General features: G+C 36.6%; 1 long non-coding RNA gene across 1 annotated transcript in view; it reads left to right on the forward strand.

The window, feature by feature from the left end:
- Nucleotides 1-1112: 1112 nt before the first annotated feature.
- Nucleotides 1113-20729, forward strand: part of LOC149374899 (uncharacterized) — a 50445-nt gene continuing 30828 nt past the window's right edge. Inside the window, exon 1 of the long non-coding RNA XR_016292949.1 lies at nucleotides 1113-1129. This is a non-coding gene — a long non-coding RNA (uncharacterized LOC149374899). The remainder of the gene's footprint in view (nucleotides 1130-20729) is intronic.

The following is a 20729-nucleotide window of genomic DNA, read 5'->3' on the forward strand; positions in this document are numbered from 1 at the left end:
AGTGCATTTCCAACCATTCCAAAATTTCATCATTTTAGGTCTCTTGTAACGAAACTTGGTTTTGAAGTTTCCCTTAAGAGTACCCACTAGTTAAACACAAGATTCTTCAAATAGTATCTTTTTAGTTTTTAGTTTTTTTTTTTTTTTTTTTTTCATCAACATTTGATTTCGATTTCGAAGGTGAAAACTTCCTCAAATCATTCTCAAGAGCGAATTCAAACATAGATTCAACTAAAACTTCAACCTCAGGAGACTTGGGCGCATAAGTTCATACTATACTGTTTGCATCCAGTAATAGCGCCATGTAAGTAAGAGAGAGAGAGAAAAAAAAAACTGAGTCCACCCCGTTAGTGGTGATGGAATACGAAAGGGGAGGTCGAGAACGATCGGCACGCGCCAGAAACCGGGCCGGGAGTGACAAAGTATGAGCCCACTGCACAAGTAAGTAAGTAGCATGAAGGGACACAACCAGCACATACGTGTGGCATAGTCGACTACGTCGTCGCAGTCAGCGCGCATGCACCATTGACGTTCGTCCGTACGTCCGAGCGTTCCGCTTACATATACCTACCTATATACGTTCGCCGGCCTATAGCGGCAGAGGCAGCCCGGCCCGGGGGTTTCCCTCCTCTCTTCAGTGCGCTCGGCATCGCGAACCCGGCTGGACGGCTTCCGCGTGTACAACACACTATATATCCCTCCCTCCTCCCTTTCACTGCGCTGTACTTGCGTCGTATATACACCCCGTGGGTCTTTACCGCGCGCGGGAAAATCTCGAGCCCACCCTTTCGCATCGATGAATACCGTGTGGTGGATTTTACAAGTGCCGTGACTGTTTGCTCAGTGGTTTTTGTTTTTGTTTCCCACAGTTGTTGGTGCCTCCCAGTGTATTTTTTATTTATTTATTTCTTGTTTTTTTTTTTGGTTGTTTGGTTTGAAGTTTCGAATGAAGGAGATAAAATGATAAAAGAGGCATCGCTGGGGACGAGGAGCAACAAGAAGAGAAAGAAGAGGCAGCGCCGGTGGTTGTACTAGTGCGAGTGAAAAGCTCGGTCGTTCGGATCGGCGAGTCGCCGGTGCATCGGGGAAAGTACACCTACGTCGGACAAGACGGCCCCCGGCTCGTTCGGTAATTGTTGGCTCTCTTCGGTCCCTCATGTACACGCATACATATACACCCCGAGGCACACGTGAAAGCACATTTTGGGGTGATGGTTGGAGAGGGCTTTTTCTCTGATTAGCTGACGCGCGCTGCGTATAGGTATATATTGTACCTTATGACTTTGATAGCTGACTCGTTTCGTGTGGTATGGGTTTTTTTTCTGAACTTCACGTAGGTATATTTGGAACGTGCGAAATGTGAGTGGCGACGGACAGAATTTTCTTCGGGGATTTATGCGAATAATCACATAACCATTTCACAAGTGTGATTCGCGAAATTTACAAATGCGAGGTAGGCACGCGTATGTTGCGTGAAATCACTGAGGTCGATCTTTGCTCGGTGTAATTTTTTCACTTCAAGGAATTTTTTTTTTTTTTACCCTTCGATAACGCGCTGCGATGATGAATATCTCGAGTGGACTCGACACGAGGCTTGTAACTCCAGACGGGACACATCGGTCGCAGAGATTTTTTTAGTTTAGAGCGAGTATGACCATAAGTTTGCAATAAATTTCTGGCCTGCCGTCGCGTTAAATTGATAATTGCTCGTGTGAAGCTTATCTAACTGGTGCGTTATTGTTTGTTAAGAAGAAATAGGTTTTCTTAAAAGGAAGCGGAAATGTAAATTTTCTTATCAAAGGCATTAGCTTGTGTAACCAGAGGATGGATTGAAAACAAATTATTTCCGTGAAAATTTTCAAAGTTACGTAGATGGTTCCAAAAGATTTTGTGGTTTTATATATTTCCACGGTGAAATCCGTGGAACAATGTAAGGAGAGTTTAGCTTCCTTGTAGTGAAAGCTTTACAATCGGTCGTACATCTGGATTCTCGCGAGCGATTTTTATCGTTTTGGGCTTAAACGATTTATTTTTACTATCTTATAGTAGTAGCCGAAAAAAAACAGAGCTTTTATGCTGTTATCTACTTCTTTTTTGTTTTTTTGGTTCTTATGATTGTTTATTCATTTTGGGTCGAAAATTTCAAAAAGTATTTGTGTCAGACGTATCTTGTGAAAAATAAAAACCTCATTTACATTATTTTTATAGGCCACACATTAACAAGGAACATTATTTTTAAATTAAATTCAACCTAATCATAACAAGACACGAATACTATACTTGGACACATGTTAATTTTATTCATTATTTTCTGATAAAATTAATGGATTGAAAACAATTCTCATTGTTACTATTATACCAAACAATCATTTAAATAAATATTTGAATAACTGCATCGATTGTACATGATAAAAAGAAATAAGTAACCAGTAAGAGCATACGAGAGTATATATTATTAAAAATCATGTGAAAATGATCAGGAGTAATAAGCATTTTTGTAAATACGTCGAGACAAAAAAGTTTGAAAAAGTCTCGTACCAATTCGTTGACAATAGTTTTTTCTTCTTTTATCTTGTATTATTTTGATCGTTACAAGCGTTTTTACATATTATTTTGAAAACACGAATAACACGTTAAGTTAACAAAACTACTATAGTCATGCTTATTCGACCGACTTCTTAGCCACCCAAAATAACCATCAAATTACCTCGCAATGTTTATTTACAACAGAAATAATTTGAAGTGAAAAAAAAAAATACTATCGTTGATGAAAAAATATTCATACGTATTTATGACAAACAATGATGCAACCGTTTCGGCTTTGTATTAAAAGTATATTTCACAAGAATACATACCTAAAATCGTTATTAGGTTGAATAATTCCAGGGATGAGTGCTTCTTCCGTAACAATGTAAAAATATCATACCGAATTTAATAAATTATACTCTCACTGCAAAAAAGAAGAAGAAAATAATAATCCAAAACAATTGACCATTGCATAGTTACATTGAAAAAATTATCTCAGCAAATACCCTTCAGTTCACGTGAAATTTCATTACAAGCAACAAAAATGAAAGATTTACTCAATTTTCACCAGCACGCTATAACTCATACTGTCATAGATTTACGCGACCTCCTAATAATCCGCGTTTACCTTGTAATTGAAAATTACGGAACGAGTCGCGGTGCAGGCAGTCACCACGATCGATTTTCTTTTTTTTTACGTACGTTTTTTCATCCCGGCCTTTTTTTTCTTGCTTCACGCATACACATCTCAATGGAGGTTGACCTTTTTCAAGGCTAGCACTAATAACGCCTTGTACTGCTATTGTCACGTGAGAATCAATCGGTAATGTGCTTAAATTTAAGATCGCACTCTTACCCTCGAATTATGTTGATTTTACACGCATCACTTAACCGAATGACCAGCAAACAGATAATTCAGCGACGCATCGTTATGAAACGCACAGCAGCGCTCTGTAGCGCCGGACAAAGAGGAACAGGTTCTGTAGGTTAAAAGCGGCAAAAAAAAAAGCTCCAGAACGAGCTCGATGCAAATCATCTCGTCACGCCGAGAGTGAAAAGAAAAGAAGCGCCGGCTATCCTCTCGTGGAGACGATAAACGATCTTTGTTGCACAACGCGAGGGACATACATTACGTGTATAAGTACGAGCTCACGGCTTACACCATCACCTTACTGGTTCCCCCGGCAATCTAACGTGCAAATATAATTTCGTCGACAGGGCAGTGGTAAGTATATGGCTTACGTGTACGGTGGGGCACGAGTGCTCTCCTTCGGAGGCCAAATCGACTCCCTGAGGCGCCAAGAGGGCCAAATCTAATGGGTGTAAATCATCGAGGGAAAAGGGAGCTGGAATTACCGGGTTCTAGAGCTGGAGGTACCGTGCAGAGGAGGGAAACATTGGGGGACACAACTCTTACTGAGTATTCTTTAAATTCTGGTGACAATTCTCTTTTAGCTGCGCTAGATTTCTCCCGCACTGTAAAATCAAAGAGTCTTAAAGCACGCGTTTAAAGCACGTGAAATCAAAATTTACACTTTTCATAAAATGCATAATAGCAGTATTGATAAACGTTGTAAGGAAAACCAAATCGATGCTTCATAAACTATTTCACCTATACCATTAAACTAAACTATTGTTTTTCATCAACGATTGACATGAGATGGCTGTAGAGAGTAAAACATTCATGTCACAGATTTTACACACTTGTAAACGTATTGTAATCTGTGACAGCCAAGTTTTTTCACTCCACAGCTTTCCTACATTGGTTTTTCCCATTAAAAAGTATCTAATTTAATGGAACTGATTAACCACTTTGTGCACCATAGCTTTGGTTGTCCTTAAAGTTATTTATTATCCACGCCACCACGATGTATTTTATAAAAATTGAAATTTCAACTACACAGTTAAAACGTGTACTTTAATACACTTGGATTGACAGTCCGTGGGAATGTATACTTGATCAAAAAACGCTTCAATAAACAAGGGGTTTTTTTTTTGGACTAATTTTTACGCAAACATCAACATGGATGATCCGTATTTACAAAGGATATCCCGTGCACACAGCGACGTCGGTCTAATGAAAAAGTGATTGCTCGGTGCAAATATTAACAATACGAAATATTACCGATTCGCGCAATGCTTTAATAAAACAACAAATTTATCGAAATTGCTTGGTGGATGTTGGTGTTATGTTATACCTACGCACACGCGACAGGCCGTTCATCAAATAATTCAATATCGTGCAGGTACACGCGATGTGTTTATAATACGTTTTATCCCCCAACTTCCTTAATGAAACTGTCGAGGGTTATAACGCGCTATATATTATACATTTACACATTGACATCATTCATACATCAATCACATCTTTTGTTATTCATCTATTGATTGACGTGATTTACTTTTTTCAAGAAAGTGAATATTTCGAATCAATCACATTTAAGAGCTCTTTAATAAATGATTTAATAAGGATACAATTCCGTGATTCCGAAAAGGATATGTCAGATTTGACTAATTTACGAAATAACATGTATCGATGATAGGTGTTGGACATAATATCTATGTGTCCAATTTTTGGAAATTGTCATCTGGCAAAGCGTGTACGAAATGATATACATAGTAAGATGGTTCTTTGGTTGAATAATTGTGAATAGCATCAAATAAAATTTTAAAAAGATTTTTATTGAGTTACTGCCCCTCAAAATTTCAAAGCGAAAAAAATGCTTGTTGAAAGTTGCCGTTACTGTTATCTTATATAGAGCAATATTGTCTGGCATCCTTAACAAAAGTTATGATAATTTTACTGTATAAAACGAAATAAAAGTCCAACACAAATAAAACTTATGTGATTCCGAATAAACTGACAATTCGAAATACATAGGTACATGGACTCAATCGAAAAATATTGTTAGTGACTCGGCATACATTGTCATTAGGCGAGCATCATTTTGCTGATATTTTGAAGTTGAATGTAGTTTCACAAAATAATTCCTAGAAACTTCTCTATAGAAATTATCCAGCAGTTTCAATAAAAATCCATTCAAAAGCCGTGCTTTTGACTTAAAAGTCACGAAAGAACTACTTCAAGTTGTCAACTAAAGAATTCTAAGAGACGTGATCGATTCGGAGTTTAAATGAACTTTTCCTTAAAAAAAAGACCCTTTGATCCGAACATCGTTTTAATTCTCGCAGACGCTTTTTCGTCATAGATTGTAATTAAAAAGTGAGTGTACGTGTTACCGTGGGTGACCTTATTACAGTAGATTTGAAGAAAATTGCCAACTATCAGTTGAAAAAGAAAGTTGTGTCAGAAAATAATCTATTTTTCTTATTACCTAAAGGTAGCGTTAATTAAGATGATAAAGTCAAGACGTAAAAATGAGAGTATTTATTAAGTAAACCATACAATAATCCACGTAATTCTGTATCATTCACATATAAACTAGTCGTGTGCGCATTGCCTTGATAAACAATACCTCACTTTTGTACTTCACAACAGTGATTACAGTAAGCGTGTTAATAACTGACTAATCATATTCAAGCAATTAAAAAATTTATTTAACACTAATAATTTAGTACAAACAAATTTTTTAAATATTTTCATTGCATGTGTGTTGGATCTTTTTAATCTTAGAACACAACAACTGATACGATTAGCCTGCAATTGGGTACATTTTGGAATCTCCAACGCTTTCTAACACATGAAATAAACTTTGTAGTCCAAGAGAAGTATGCTAAGCCCAACAAAATAAGGCCCCTCAGCACAGCAGGTGTTGAAATAACATTTTTCACCAAAGTTGCACCATCCAAACTTTTTCTACCGCAGTTGCTCTCGGGAATCTTCTCGATGAAAAACTTCATTTCACCTTAAAACAACTCCACTTCTAGCGACGATCTTGTAACTGCAACTGAAAAAAGATTGCTCTTCTTTGCGCTACGATCTTTTAGCCACCGAAGGCTTTTACTTTGTTGTATGACGCGTGAAACTCTTTATATATGCAGCGCAATCTCGTGTGTAAATTTTTACAAATCACTCGAGCAGGAAGTAATAAAAATTGTCGAGCCATGCGTCTGTGGAAAAACAAAGTCAGGGTTTATCCACGTACCTTATATTGTTTCTGATGAATATGAATACAAATTTATTGTAAAAAAAAAACTTTGGTAACTTTCAGGTCGAGTCATTAAAGTACAAGAATTTCCGATCATTAACTTGGTGTACATATTGATACTTTTCACGCTATTCTTACCACAAATCATCGTATAAAAATCAAGAGAACGTAACACTTGAAAACCCAGAGCCATGCACTTTTGCGTGTTCGAAGAAAACTGTGTTTGCAAGCCTGCGAAAAAAATCAGCGTGCGTCCCCTTACCCCGACTTATCCCCCCAATCAATCGGCGCTCGAACAACAGCCACTTAACGCGAGGATGTTTACGAGCTAATTGAACGATGTTTTATAGGTTTTTGATTAGCGCGCGGTTAAGGCGACACGTGGGGTGGGGGAAAGCAGCAGCCAATTGCGGGTACGAGTATTGTCCGTAAACACGCGTGCCAAGGAAAAAAAAAAGGAGGGAAAGAGAGCAGGGCGTTAATCTTGTCGGCGATAGTTACTGTCGGGGCGCCCGTGATGATGCATGCGGTCGTGAATTATGTTCCCAGCGAAAGAGCTCTCGTCATTCGTTTGGCTCCCTCCCTTCCCCTTTTACTCGGGAATAACGAAGAAACGTGAATTATCGGTGGCTCCCGTCTATTATTCCAAGAAGCTTTCCTCTCGTGTGATCTGTCCTCTCGTTTTTGTTTTATTGGCAAGTCAAGAGTCTTAAATTATATTTTTGGAAGACATTTCGGAGGGGGATCATGTAATTGTTACCAAAAGTTTCTGGTATTGGGAGCGTCTTGGTAATTATTATCAATTCCTTTTGCGAGTCGGTCGGGAGGAGGAATAAAGTTAATATTATGACCTTGAAAATGTATTCCATGTATTTGGTGAACAGAACAAGCAGATTTTTATTTTTTACAAAACAATGCCAAATTCGAATGAATCCAAAAATATTTAGAGTATTGTTCATCATTGATTGAAATTGCGAGTAAAAGTATTAGGGAAAGCCTTCAAAGTCTTTTTACCGGAAAACTAGTTCATAACGGTTACAACTTTAGGTGCAAAAGTTTTTTGAGGTACCATGTACAATTAAAGGTAATATTAGGTACTCCAAATTTTCAATAGCGATGAAGAACACTTTACATAAAAAAACCACATGGTCTTTACTGAGTTCGATACTGCTTTTAAAGTAACACTGGAATTTGTAGAATAGTGTGATACCTACAGTTTCAGAGAGAGAAAAAGAGTGATTTTTACCAGAGACGGAGAATGAACATCAGAAATTTGGCAACATTGCATAGAGCAGGCAGACATAACCTCCAAGATAAGTTTTCTTCTCCAAGTACTGCTTAATTGATGTGCTTAAGACTTTGACATATGTACTGAACAGCAACGCAACACAACACTGAATTGCTGTCAATTAAAATATTTTTAATGAAAAAATTTGAGGTAAATGTCAAACAATTATCTTTTGCGTGTTTGTTATTACAGTCTCTATACGTGTACAAAGTCTCACATGAATAATGTATCATAGCCAACTAACTAACTAACCACCTGAAGATTTCTGTACAAGTGTTTTCTTCACATTATAAAATACACCCTTATCAATAAAAGAAAAAAAGATTTAGTATCATTGGAAATAGAGTTCTGTTTATTTAACTATAATCGTGACTATTACCCTAGTCCACACCTATTTTGAAACCACTAGGGGTTCGAACCTAACCTAATAAAGTAACGGTAAACCCAAATCCTGTTGACCGAACGAATTACACAATATTAAAAAAAAAATCCCTTACACTACATTATCGAAAAAAGTTCCTATCTCGAACTTTCACTCACAGTATAACGTTTCCTCGTAAAATCAAAAAACAATCTTCCCACAGCTATAAGTACCCGATGCCTTTTCGCGCGTGGCTCCACGATACTACGAAAATTCCACCTTGTCCCAGTATAGCCCATTATTTTCTCCACTAGCTCACTCTCGTATCTCTTCCGTGCACATCATCCTGTCACAGCAAAAATTCCACACAATGTATAGCAGAACTATGAAGCAGACGACAAAAGTTAAAACCATACTGGCTAGATCAAAGAACTGGGAAGCAGTTCGAGCCATCAAAACTCGTTCTCTCGCTAACAGTCCCGAAATATACGCATACAGAAGCAAATTTTCCGTTGTCAGCCCGTGCCAAGGTAACTTTCGTTGCAAGAGTTTGCGTTCTCGTTACGGTTAATCCGCATTTACCCTGTACCTGCGCAAGGGAATGAACCATGTACCGAGAGACAAGGAGAGTAGTCGGTTGGCTTCTCTTTTTCTTTTTTTTTTTTTTTGCAACAGACTAACCCTTTGATATTTCTTTTCTACCCTATGCCGATACCTGTATAGAGAAAGTAGATGAGAAAAAATACGTGGTCAAACGAGCAAAAGTCCAAACATAGTTGAATAATCTAATAACGTGTAAGATATATATAATAAATTGGCTTTAGTTATTTAAGATAACCATAGAAAAAGTTAGTATGTCATAGTTAAAGAATTGAAAAATAAAAAAAAATAACCTTTAAGTGATCTTTGCATATCTTATATATATAATATGGCCCATGTGTGTAACCCAAGCGCGTGTTAAAATTCAGTAAAAAGAAATACTGTATTCTGTGTAGATGAAACATTCATTTTCACTCCGAAGAATTCTTACTTACTTTCCCCGTTTCGCTACTTTTTTCTTTTTTTTAATAAACCCTCGTTTCGAAAAACAATTGTGAGAATAGCACGCGCACGTGATTTATAGAACAGGCGCTATTACTGTCCGCGCTTCATTGGGAATTTGGGAACGTTCGGGTGTTTTTTTTTTTTTTTTCGTAAAAAAGCCGAGATATAAATTTTTTTTCTTCGAGAAAAATTTCCAAGGCACCACACGATGGAGCTTTATACATACCTATATGTACTGGGCTCAATGCCAAGCTCCGAGTGTGCATAGCAGTCGAGAGGGTGTGGGTTGGAGATCATCACCGGGTGGCTTTCTTCAATTGCTTGCCCCGCGGCTCTTATGCGTCAAGAGACGTTTGACTTTTTCGAGCGACCGTACTACGCGCTTGGCAAACGTTAATCGCTCACGTACTATGTATAGTTTCTTATACACTTGCGTGTGTTGGCACGCCTGTACTGTAATGTGCAAGACTTAAAGTTAAAAAAAAAAAAAAAAAAAAAAAACTAATAAAGAAAAAAAATTTAAATACACTCTACTTGTGTTTATTTATTTCTCATATCTCGCCCCCAACGGATCACTGATCACCTTGAATTTCTAATAAACCAAAAGTTTAAGAATGTTCACGTTCTATTAACTTTAAAGATGATGTACCAGCATTTCTTCATCTTGTGAATTGAAGGTAGATTTTTTTTTAATCGTTAGGTGTGATGGTTTGACACTTACATGAGTAAATCCACCAAAAAATATCTCGTTTTTGTTTCTGATTTTTGAATAGTAATTTTTTTTTAGGTACACCCTTGAGATGGAGCTTATGTTACTCGCAATGTCATGTACTATGAGGAAAAAATTATGAGTATATTTACGTATCATCTATATAGATATAATTTTAACATTTAAATCGTAGAAAAAAAGTGTCACCTCTATTAAAGGTGTGCTTCAAAAAAATTTTTTTTATTAAAAATGGGAGGAAAACACCAGATGTTTTTTGGGGATTTTCTTATATATATACATATATAACAGGTATGGTTTTTGTAAAAAAAAAAAAAAAAATCGAGGGTGATTACTTTCATTGTATAAAATTTTTGTTAATTTTTATTAATTTTTATTAATTTTTCCTCGTGAATATAAACTATTTAGACAGTGAAACAGTCGTTTTGACTATTTCAAAGTAACAGTTAACTTATAACTTATTTAAATTAGTTGGTAAACTTATTGTTTGTACTACTAGAAACAATTGTGTATGGGTTGTACAATTATTTTCATTCGGCTCATTGAATTACTGATAAATACTCAGAATTAAAATTTATATCGACCCGGTGCGAACAAACATCCCTGATTTTTCATTATTTCGCCAGTGAAAATCTTGTTCACCCGCGCAAATAGTGAAATTTTCCCGATTTCAAATTAATAGAGGCACAGCTATTCAAAAACCCAAAACTGTAATGATTTTTTCCAACGCTCAAGATGAGAGTCGATTATTCAAGACAACACCTTTTATTTTTCGCAACCTCTTTTGTACCCATCCCGTTTCTCCCCCTATTTAAACACGCATTCGTGTACACCCGAAGCCGTGGTGCTGAATAGCTACACGAAAGTACAAAAAGAAGGGGAAGCGAGAGCAGTTTATTATTATCATCGTACGGCACGAGCGCGCGGCCTAATTAATTGGCCCTCCCACTCGCACCATTAATGTCTCGTTTCCCTCCCTAATAAGGAGCTATTATAGGGACTTCTTGAGGGCGCCCTTTGTGCGTCCGCGCACGAAGCGATCGGCTAGTTGTGCGGCAGGTGCCCATTGTGCCCCGTGGTCACGCTAATGGCTCGCGATCGATTTGAATATTTTACGCTTTTCTTGGTCAGGTAAGTGATTTAACTGCCGAGCGAAGGTGACTCGCTCGCTCGATCGCTTGTTTGTCCCGTGGATTTATCGCGTGAACGCGCTCACGGTTACTTAATTCATCGGGCACAGTCACGACTCTCCGATCCAGTGCAGCAACCGGCCAAAGGTTGGATTAATTAACCTTCTTGTTTGTTCCCTTTTCCATTGTCGCAAGGTATCAAACGTAAATTAATCGTAATGATTATCGGTTGATACACCGTATTGGTGCGGTTAATGTATACGCACGTGTAAATAAGTTTTGGCGTTATTTTAGAGTACGTAATTATGTATTTGAAAGAGAAGTTCATAAAATTCACAGAATACCTTTGAAGCTGTACGTGTTTTTCTGGGGTAAATTTTTTTTTTTTTTGAAACGTGGTGTAAGGTAACGTACAAAGAAGCAGTATTCCCGCGCAAGGTTCTCAAGCAATCGATCGACTCTCAACACTTTAAAGCTCGAGACTCTCAGATGACACCAAAATCCAAAAAAAAAATATTTTTTTTTATATTAATTCTAAACTCTGTTCAAAAGCCAAACTATTATTCTACCTTGGCGGAGAAGGTAGCTATTTCAAATTAATTTTATAGAGCAGAACTAATTTAAGATTGTGAATCACTGACTTACGTTTTACATTAAACAAATGAATTAAATTTTTGCTTAATTTAATAATGTAATTTTTTTTATTTTTGTACAATACACGTGTTAACAAAATTTGTGTATTATTTTATTAAAACTTCTCATAAAACTTTGAAAAATCGACAAGTATTCATGAAGTTTTCTGTAAACTCTTTATGTTACGAGATCCAAAAAGAAATCTTCCAAAATTCTTAAAGGAGTGGTCTTGAAGCGTTATAAATAAATTTTACTATATAACTTAGACAGTTGCGTATTTTAAGAACGTGTATACTGAGAGAAAAAAAACAATAAAAACTATAGAGAAATCCCAGCAAAAATTAGCAATCTGCACTATAAATTGGATGCAAGTTGGTAAAAAAGGTTAAGTTTTTATTTTTAACAGTAGAAATAATTGTTTTAACAGTAAAAATTACTATGCTGGAACAGTAAACCTTAAAAGGATCGATTGATAAATTTTACTTTCCGCATAAAAGTTTTTACTGTTCTAACCATACTTTTTACTTTTCGAATCATAATTTTAACTGTTACAACAATAACTTTTTTACTGTTAAAAATGTTAATTTTTTTCCTTCTTTGCCAACTTTTACCTGATTTACTGTGCGGAAGGGTAATTTTTACTGGAATTTCTCTAAAATTATTTTTTTTTCTCTCAGTGTATATTTCAATGATTCCTGTCTAGGACACGATATCCTGCATTTTAAAGTTCTGTTTGTTTAACATATGTAGGGGGTAACTTATCCTTGATTGAGTAACAGCATAATTGACGACTTTTTCTCTAAGAAAATCGTATCCCACACACTTTTATTTTAACCCATTATCAATCATGGAACTTGGCATCAGAATGATCGATACCAAAAAACAAACTGCTAAATCTTTGTAAATCCAAGCCATCCTTATGGCTCATTTGTCGTAAAATAACACGTCGACACCTTGGATAAGAGAAAAGTAATCCGCTGTCTTCTTCGCACGGGTGTGTCAATAATTATCGTGAAAACAAACCACTAACCTACGAAGGCACCTTCACGAATTCTTTATGAATTCTCACCCACGCGTATTAAAAAAAAAAAAATAAAGAAATAAATAACCGCGTATTTTTCAAACAACCAATGATTCTACTTAACGGCATCTGAGTTCAACTATCAACAAACATCCCATTATCGTGCGATCACAAGCGCGATTATGTAAGCCCCCGATCTTCTGGCGTCAAGCAAAAGATACACTTATAAAAAACACAACACTCCCGATATCAAATTTATTTTTGTTCCCTCGTTACGTTATATACGTTCGGATCTCCGAGAGACCGAAAAATCCATCCGCCGTGGCCACGAGCCTATACGCGTAGCGTCGAGAAGCCGTAAGCGCTTTTATCGTGACAAATGGCCGTAAGCCGTCTTCCGTAGAAAAAACACACGCACTTACACCGCGCACCCGCTCTCCTCTCTCGAAACTCTTGACAAATCTATTTTTCACCCTGGGTGTACATTTTTCGCGAAATCCGATGAAAGGCGCTTCAGCAGTGGCGGCGTGGATGGCCCAATCATCGGGCTGGTCCCAAAGGTAAATGTCCCTTTTATGACCATAAATTTCATCATACTTGCTTCTTTGATTTTTTTTTCTTAACTGTGAGCTTTAACAGGAGAAATTTCGGTATTAGCTGGTGCGCTATAAATTTACCATTATTATTCTAATTTTTAAATATGTTTCTTAATTGTTAGAATATTTTATTTCATAAAAAGATTATAAGACCAAAATGTACATAATTATAAAACGTTGTACCTATTGTTTCATATTATGTCCCTATTTATGAAACTTTTAAAAAAATGTAAATTTAGTTTTTTTAGTGTAGTGAACAAGTTTCGAGCTAGCAGTAATTTTTTTACTACTGAAAAAAATACATGTGCTTTAGTGAGTAAGTATGAACAATTTTTACCGTTGGTGGCACTATTTCAAAGCGTTGCACTTAGTGAATAGGTGCTCGATGTGATAGATCTCTGCATCCATATAGGCTGTGTCAGGGCTCGATGATTGACCCAAAACCCAATTTTCTTGCTTAATCGATAATAAATGTAATTATTGATTTTTAAATGCAGAAAAATATACACTTATGGTAAATCATCCGAACAATGAACATTTACTGACATCGCGATGAAAGTTCCATTAGTTTCCTGAAACCGACAATTGAACCTCACACCAGAGTTTAAAAAGTACAGCGGGTGAATCGATCGCGTACACCCACCGAAAACAAGTGGCCACGGACTAATTCAGCCACTGCTATACTTTTGGTTGAGCCGCATCAATATTTCATCGACGAGCCATTCAAACCTCACAGGTACGTGTATATACATGCATCTCGACCACGCGATGAAATATATCATAAGTGTCATCGTGCCCGCGAGTGAAAGGATTGATTGACATATTTGTTGTTATTTTGTTGTCGATGATGTCAACACCACCAAAAAGCATGCGAGAAACGCAAAGTACTTACGTGTACACATGTTTGAGAAATCGGTACAACGACGAAGCAGAAAAACTGTACGCACCACACTATAGCCCATCGATTATTCACAACTTCGTTTATCGTAAGCGTACAACGCGTATAATCACGCACGGGGCTGTACACAAGTTTTCTTTATGATAGTAGGTAAGATGGAAAAATCGATTCGTCATCGGATACAGCGACAGATGTACATACACCTCATGTAATGAACGCAGATAATACAGTGTGACAAGCTTGTCAGGTACATGTTTAACAAGTGGCTTGCAAAGAATAATAAAGAGATAACAAAACGAGAGAGGGAAGCTTCGATTCTCGGGGGGGAAAAAAAGAGCTCTCGGAGCGTATACGATTGCATAAGCTTTTTCTCTTATCTGCATAATCTATTTTCCATTTAGCCGCGCTCTGATTATTTCTTTCTACTACTCCCCGCTCTTTCCGTTCGTCATCTCGTGCCTTACTCCTCCATCCCTTCCACAGCTGACAATAGGCAATCGATGAGTTTGTACACGTGCCCTGGTATTATGTACGTTCATACGTAATATACGCGTCGCTGCAAGCTCGCGACAACCACTCGATTCTCCGAGTCATCGATTTATTTTTTCCTCCCTTACTTAATTTTTTTTTTTTTTTTTTTTTTTATCTTATAAAACACGCGCGTTGGTACCCACCTGCTTACAAGGTTATTACACATGCTCTCCGCAGGCGATGTCGATCTGATCACCCGATTGGGAATGAGAAATTCGCTCAGATGCGTCACAGTATCTTTTACGATGTTAAGTAACATAACCTCAAACAAAAAAAGTCGAATTTTATACAGGAAAAGGAGAAAAATCTTCAACAAGATAATTTATTGCTGTATCTTGAGTAATCGACGGGTATTGGTCATTATGATGCATGTAAGCTACATTTCAGCCTCCCATTAGATGATTGCCTGACCAAAACTGAAACTTTTTAGTCAATTTGGTGTCTAGAATCATATTAATCCTCATGGACTGAGAGAAACGGTCAACTTTTTCCTTTGTCACTCGATAATATCGGAAGTAGTTGATCATGTATCGTTCTTTCACAGGATAAATGTATTTTTGGAAGACATATTGGCTTAATTGCAATCAGCACCATCTCCATTGAATTTTGTACAAAATAACTGTAATCGGTGTTGACACATTCACAGGTCCTCGACTTATTGTAATTACTCTTTATTTTTATGTAATGTATAAACGTGTATTGACGACAACATTATTTTTTCTAAGGTTACGTTTTGTTCTACCATAAACGTTTTAGTGATGCATAAAAAGGCATAAAAATGTTTGGTGTAACGAATAAATTGAAATATAATCACCACTTTGATGATTATATTTTTTCTTTCTATTAAAAAAAAAATGTATTCAGGTATATCGTCATTTTTTGCTCTCTAGTTAATAAGGTAGATTTACTAGAGTTGGGACTATATGAATAAAGGTTATGAATTAATAAGGTAAGAATCTACATTATCGACCCATTATCGTTTGACGACACATAGTTTTTCAACCAAGGGAAAAATTACTGCCTGGCTTCGACTGAGAGACGAATTTTTTCCGCTAAAAAAAAAAATTACCGTAAAGCTAAAGTAAAACACGCAGTGAACATTCGTTGGTCACAACATCACTGTTGCTTTTTTCTCCGCGCACACAATGGCACCCACAGACACTTCAAGGTACTGACATAAGCTGGACTTGCTAGATCTGCAGTACAGACCGACGACCGAGCAGAGATTGGCTGAGCGTGACGCGATAAACTCGGTTTTACAGGAGGTACTCGCACATATACATGTATAGCCCGGTTAGGTATAAGTCGCAATCGGGATGGTTTGCGTGATACCTCGAGATTCTACTCGCAGTAGAAGTTGGCGCAGTGCAGTTATTACACCTATACACATTATGAAAAAGAAAAGAGTGTAGGCTGGCGTTCACGTGCTCGCCGAGTGGTGTGTTGATGTGTGTATACGATATACGCTGATTCTTATCTCTGCGTTATTGATGGAGAGGGCGGTGTAGCTGTCACCGAGGCGTCAAGTCACGGTTATCGATGCCGTATTTTTCTGTTAACGCGTATAAAAAGGACACTGAATTGTAACTTGGAGTCACTTCTTTGTACTATCGTTGAAGTTGTCTGATAGTTAATTGAAAATATTTTAATTGCAATCACAGGATTAACAAAAATTGAGATAACACGTTATAAGTAGACCATTTTTTTTCTAGTAGTAAAAATAAATGTGTACTCTCCAAAATCCGGTATTTCCATTATAAGAGCATTAATATGCTTCTTCTGAACAGATCCGAACTTGAGCTTGCACCTTTTTTCGAAAACCAGACGATCTGAGCGAAAAAGCACTTTTTTGAGCTCATACGTGTACGAGTACTTCCACAAGAAAACATTAGTTGGGGGTGCCTGAAAAAAAAAAACAAATATTTTCGAGACTCACCTAATGATTTTCATCGTTGACGAGTCTCCTGAAATATAAAAAACGAAAAAATTCCAACAAAAAAAGTATGCAGCTCGTTACCTTGTCCACATGTTAAAACCTCGAAAACACCTAATAAAAACCTGTTCCAAAGGCGTACCTTGAAAAAAAAAAAAAAAAAATTATTTCACTATGGACGGCCCACGTATGGTTTTTTTCTTTCAACGGTACCGCTTAAACACGCGAAATAAGAGCACAGAATCCTCGGCGAAATTAAAAAACTAATTATCCAGAGTAGCCGTGACTGTAAAAGCACCCTCGTACGAAAACCCGCGCCAAAGTTTCCGCAGCCTATGCTCGCGTGCAATTTTTATTAATTTCACGAGCATGTGTTTGTAAGTTAAAAGCGCAAGAAAGAAAGTAACCGGGTCGTTCGCCCACTACGTGTGAAATGAATGCTTTGAGGACGATGTACCAGGTAGCCCAACCCAAGGGGAGGGTGGGGGATACTTGGTGTCCATGAAAACCTCTCCTATTCGCTGTGCGCGCGAATTTCATGAATTTTGGCACCGATGTCTCTAGCAGATGTATTTCAAGTGGATTTGGGTATCCGAGTTCCGATTTCTGCCACATTGAGCACACAGCAAATATAACAGCCCGCCCAAGTACCCATGTACATATACTCACTAAATGCCCAAGCGATGGGCATCACATTGGAGAGCGTATCTGCGGCGATAAAGAGCGGCAACAGAGTGCAACGTACGAGGAGTAGCATACCTACACCCATTCGCCCGAAGAGCTGTGATTTTTTTTTTTTTTTTTTTTTGATATCTACATACTCATTACACAGACGCACGTGTGCACGTACACGGTCCCCATGTGTATATATATATGGACGCGACAACAACAATACGACCCTTCGCATCGACGACGCCAATCTTCGTATTAGCTAAAGTTAAGGATCACTTTGTCTTTGGTTGGCGTGTGCGGTGTGTACACATTGGGTAAATCGCGAATAAGTGCAAGCTTCCCCTGGACTCTAAATCTGTCGCAATTGGATTTCGCTCGGCCGCGCTATGCAATTGTTGTTGCTCCATCTATCGCTCGCCGTGATTCATTTTCGCGTTGCCGACTTTGTTGCTTTAGTACCGTACGTGTGTGTATATACTCGAAAAGAACGAGAGAGTGAAGGGGTTTGTTTGTTTGTCCAATGTTGATCGACGCGATGAGATTTTTCTCATTGTTTCTATAACTCTCGGTTCTCGTTTGTTGGTTTTCTTGATTGACGAAAGGGAGGGATAAATAATGGCTCGATCCGGGGGGACGAAAAAAAAAAAAAAAAAAAAAAAATCATCAGCTTGGTGGTGTTGCATCTGAGCCGAGAGAATTGATATTTTTCTTTTTTTTCTTTCGAACATCCGAATCCAAGTTGATGGTGTTAAAAACATAAACAAAATAGGGTAAAATAGTTTTCTTCATTGATTTGTACTCACTTTAGTGTGAATATTTGAGAGCTTAAATTCCTGAAACTTGAGATTTATTTCTTGTTCTATGACTTTACAATGGTAACCAAACATTTTTAATATGATTTCCACGCAGAAAAAAAATCGTTCTATATAAAAATGGTATTAATGAAAATACCAAAATCTCAAACTTTGTCCTAGTGTTTAATCAGTTATACTCGATTATGTAATTCCAATTGGAATAACCATGATGTAATATTTAAACTACATAGTTTAGATACCATAATTTTCTTTTGATATAACTTTTTTTTTGTTATATCAATATAAACCACACACAAGATACATTATGTTGAAACACGTTCGGTCTTTATTTAACACGAAACCGTTATTCAACTCATCTATGATAAAAATAGTCAAAATTATTTTTCTAAATAGAACTAAAATATTAAATTAATAAGCTAAATTACATCACAAAGACATTGATTTTTTATTTATTCTCTGGATAGGGACATGTTTTAACAAGTAGGTATGTACTTTTTCCTAAAATTTGCTAACTCGTTACTCAACTAGTTGCGTTATCGTGATAGTGTGTGTTCTTCTTATTACTGCGTGGATACCATCTCGTCACTTTATAGCATGCGAATTATTAACCCAAACTACATATACAGCGATCGTTGTTGATTAAGCAAAAAAAAGTTAAGTGTTGATTTTGTTCGAAATGATACTAAGATAAAAAATGGCACTTTATAAAAACGTTACACCCCAGACGTTTGGATATCAAATGGATTAATTACTTTTATAAATAATTTTATTGGTGCTTGGCTATACATGAATCCCTAAAAATGGTATATAAATATGAAGCAACAGGTTTACGATCAATTTTTAGGGCAAACCCACCCATTTTTTGAGACTTTGTTTAACACATTTTGTCAAAAGTCCGAAATATAATGTATTAATCAAACATACATACATATATACATTTAAAATGGGAATTTGTTAAAGTGATGACAAATTCCACTTCGAATACATGAATAAAACTGGAAATCGACGTTTCTGGACATGAAAGTGGATACAGCGATTTTTCTGTTCGTCAAAACTTATGGATCTCATTTTACGCTCGATCGACCATTAGGCTACATCAGCACATTATTCTATTATAGAGCGTAAATGTGATGTGGTGTTATTGTTCCTACGCGCATCGGCATTACGTCCCGGCGGTACTATAGTTCTTGACAAATCACGCGGAAGCTTGAATTTGCTGGAGCGAAAATTCATCACTCGATGACAAGTATGTAGTTACGCGCTTGTTGTCAAACCGATCAAATTTATAAACAATAACGCCGATTCCTGCACTCGTAGCTGTTGAGTACTTTGAATTAATTTTGCGAAACTTATTTACACACTTTTTTTATTGTTCGTGTTGGCTGTTGATAAATATAAGAAGTAATAATAAAAAATTATAAAATTATTAAGAGATGAACTTAAAATTATAAAAGTATTGGTTAGTATGTTATCTTGAAAAAAAAATTTTTTTTCCATCTTCTCTGATAGAAAAGCAAGTGGCTTATTTGAGGCTTTATTTTCAATTCAGCATCAATGAAGAATTCATCAGTGTAGAGCTACACTGCCGAGAAAAAATTTAAGACGGCCCGAACTGGGAATACTGTACTTACTGAATAATAATGAGCTTGCACTGCCCGTTCCTGGTCCAATCTCTCACCAAGGAATACTTTGAGCTATCAAGATTTTTGTCGTTCTCTACCTCCAAAAATACTTGACCAGTATACGATGCAGAATACACACGAAACTATGTGTTTGTTGGTATATTAGTTTTTCCCTTTTTACGAAAGTATGAATACGTATATGTGTACGTAAGTATATGAATTTATTTTTGGTGAGCCCCTTGGCCCTGATAAAGATTTTATATACATGAAATTTTTCATTTTGTATTGGAGGTAAACATAGAGTTATATTTATATTTATATTTATTCATTTATTTTAAAATTTTTTCTAATTATTTGGATATCTCATTAATATTTGATTCCATACAGGTAACATACTTATTTAAGGTAACACTGTTGAAGTGAAACTTTTTTTTGTCAAGTTTCAACATACACGTACAAAGTGTTGTACATGCAGTAATTAGATTGTTGTGAATGGAGATCCCGCATCAGGTATTAAAAATACAGGAACAAGATCCAGCTTTTAGTATCTAGTGTTCGTCGTATTTATCATTCTAAAAATTTTTTAATACATGCAGATTAAATACTTTTATCATAATTAGTTAGACATGGGTTTTTTTAAAATTTATTTTATGCTGTTGTATGGTTAGACCAATATAAGCTGCAGTAATTAGAAACTTCACCCTACATATTAGTTTCTAATTTATCTTTTTTTCATACACCTTAAATTAAAGATGATATTCTTGTTTTCCCTATACCTAACTACCCTTTTTACATTCCTCTGTTCAGCTTTTGCCTCGGAATC

This window comes from Copidosoma floridanum, unplaced genomic scaffold (assembly GCF_036245765.1).
Source record: "Copidosoma floridanum isolate Cflo_tuat_1 unplaced genomic scaffold, Cflo_Japanese_pri ptg000013l, whole genome shotgun sequence".
NCBI lineage: Eukaryota > Metazoa > Arthropoda > Insecta > Hymenoptera > Encyrtidae > Copidosoma > Copidosoma floridanum.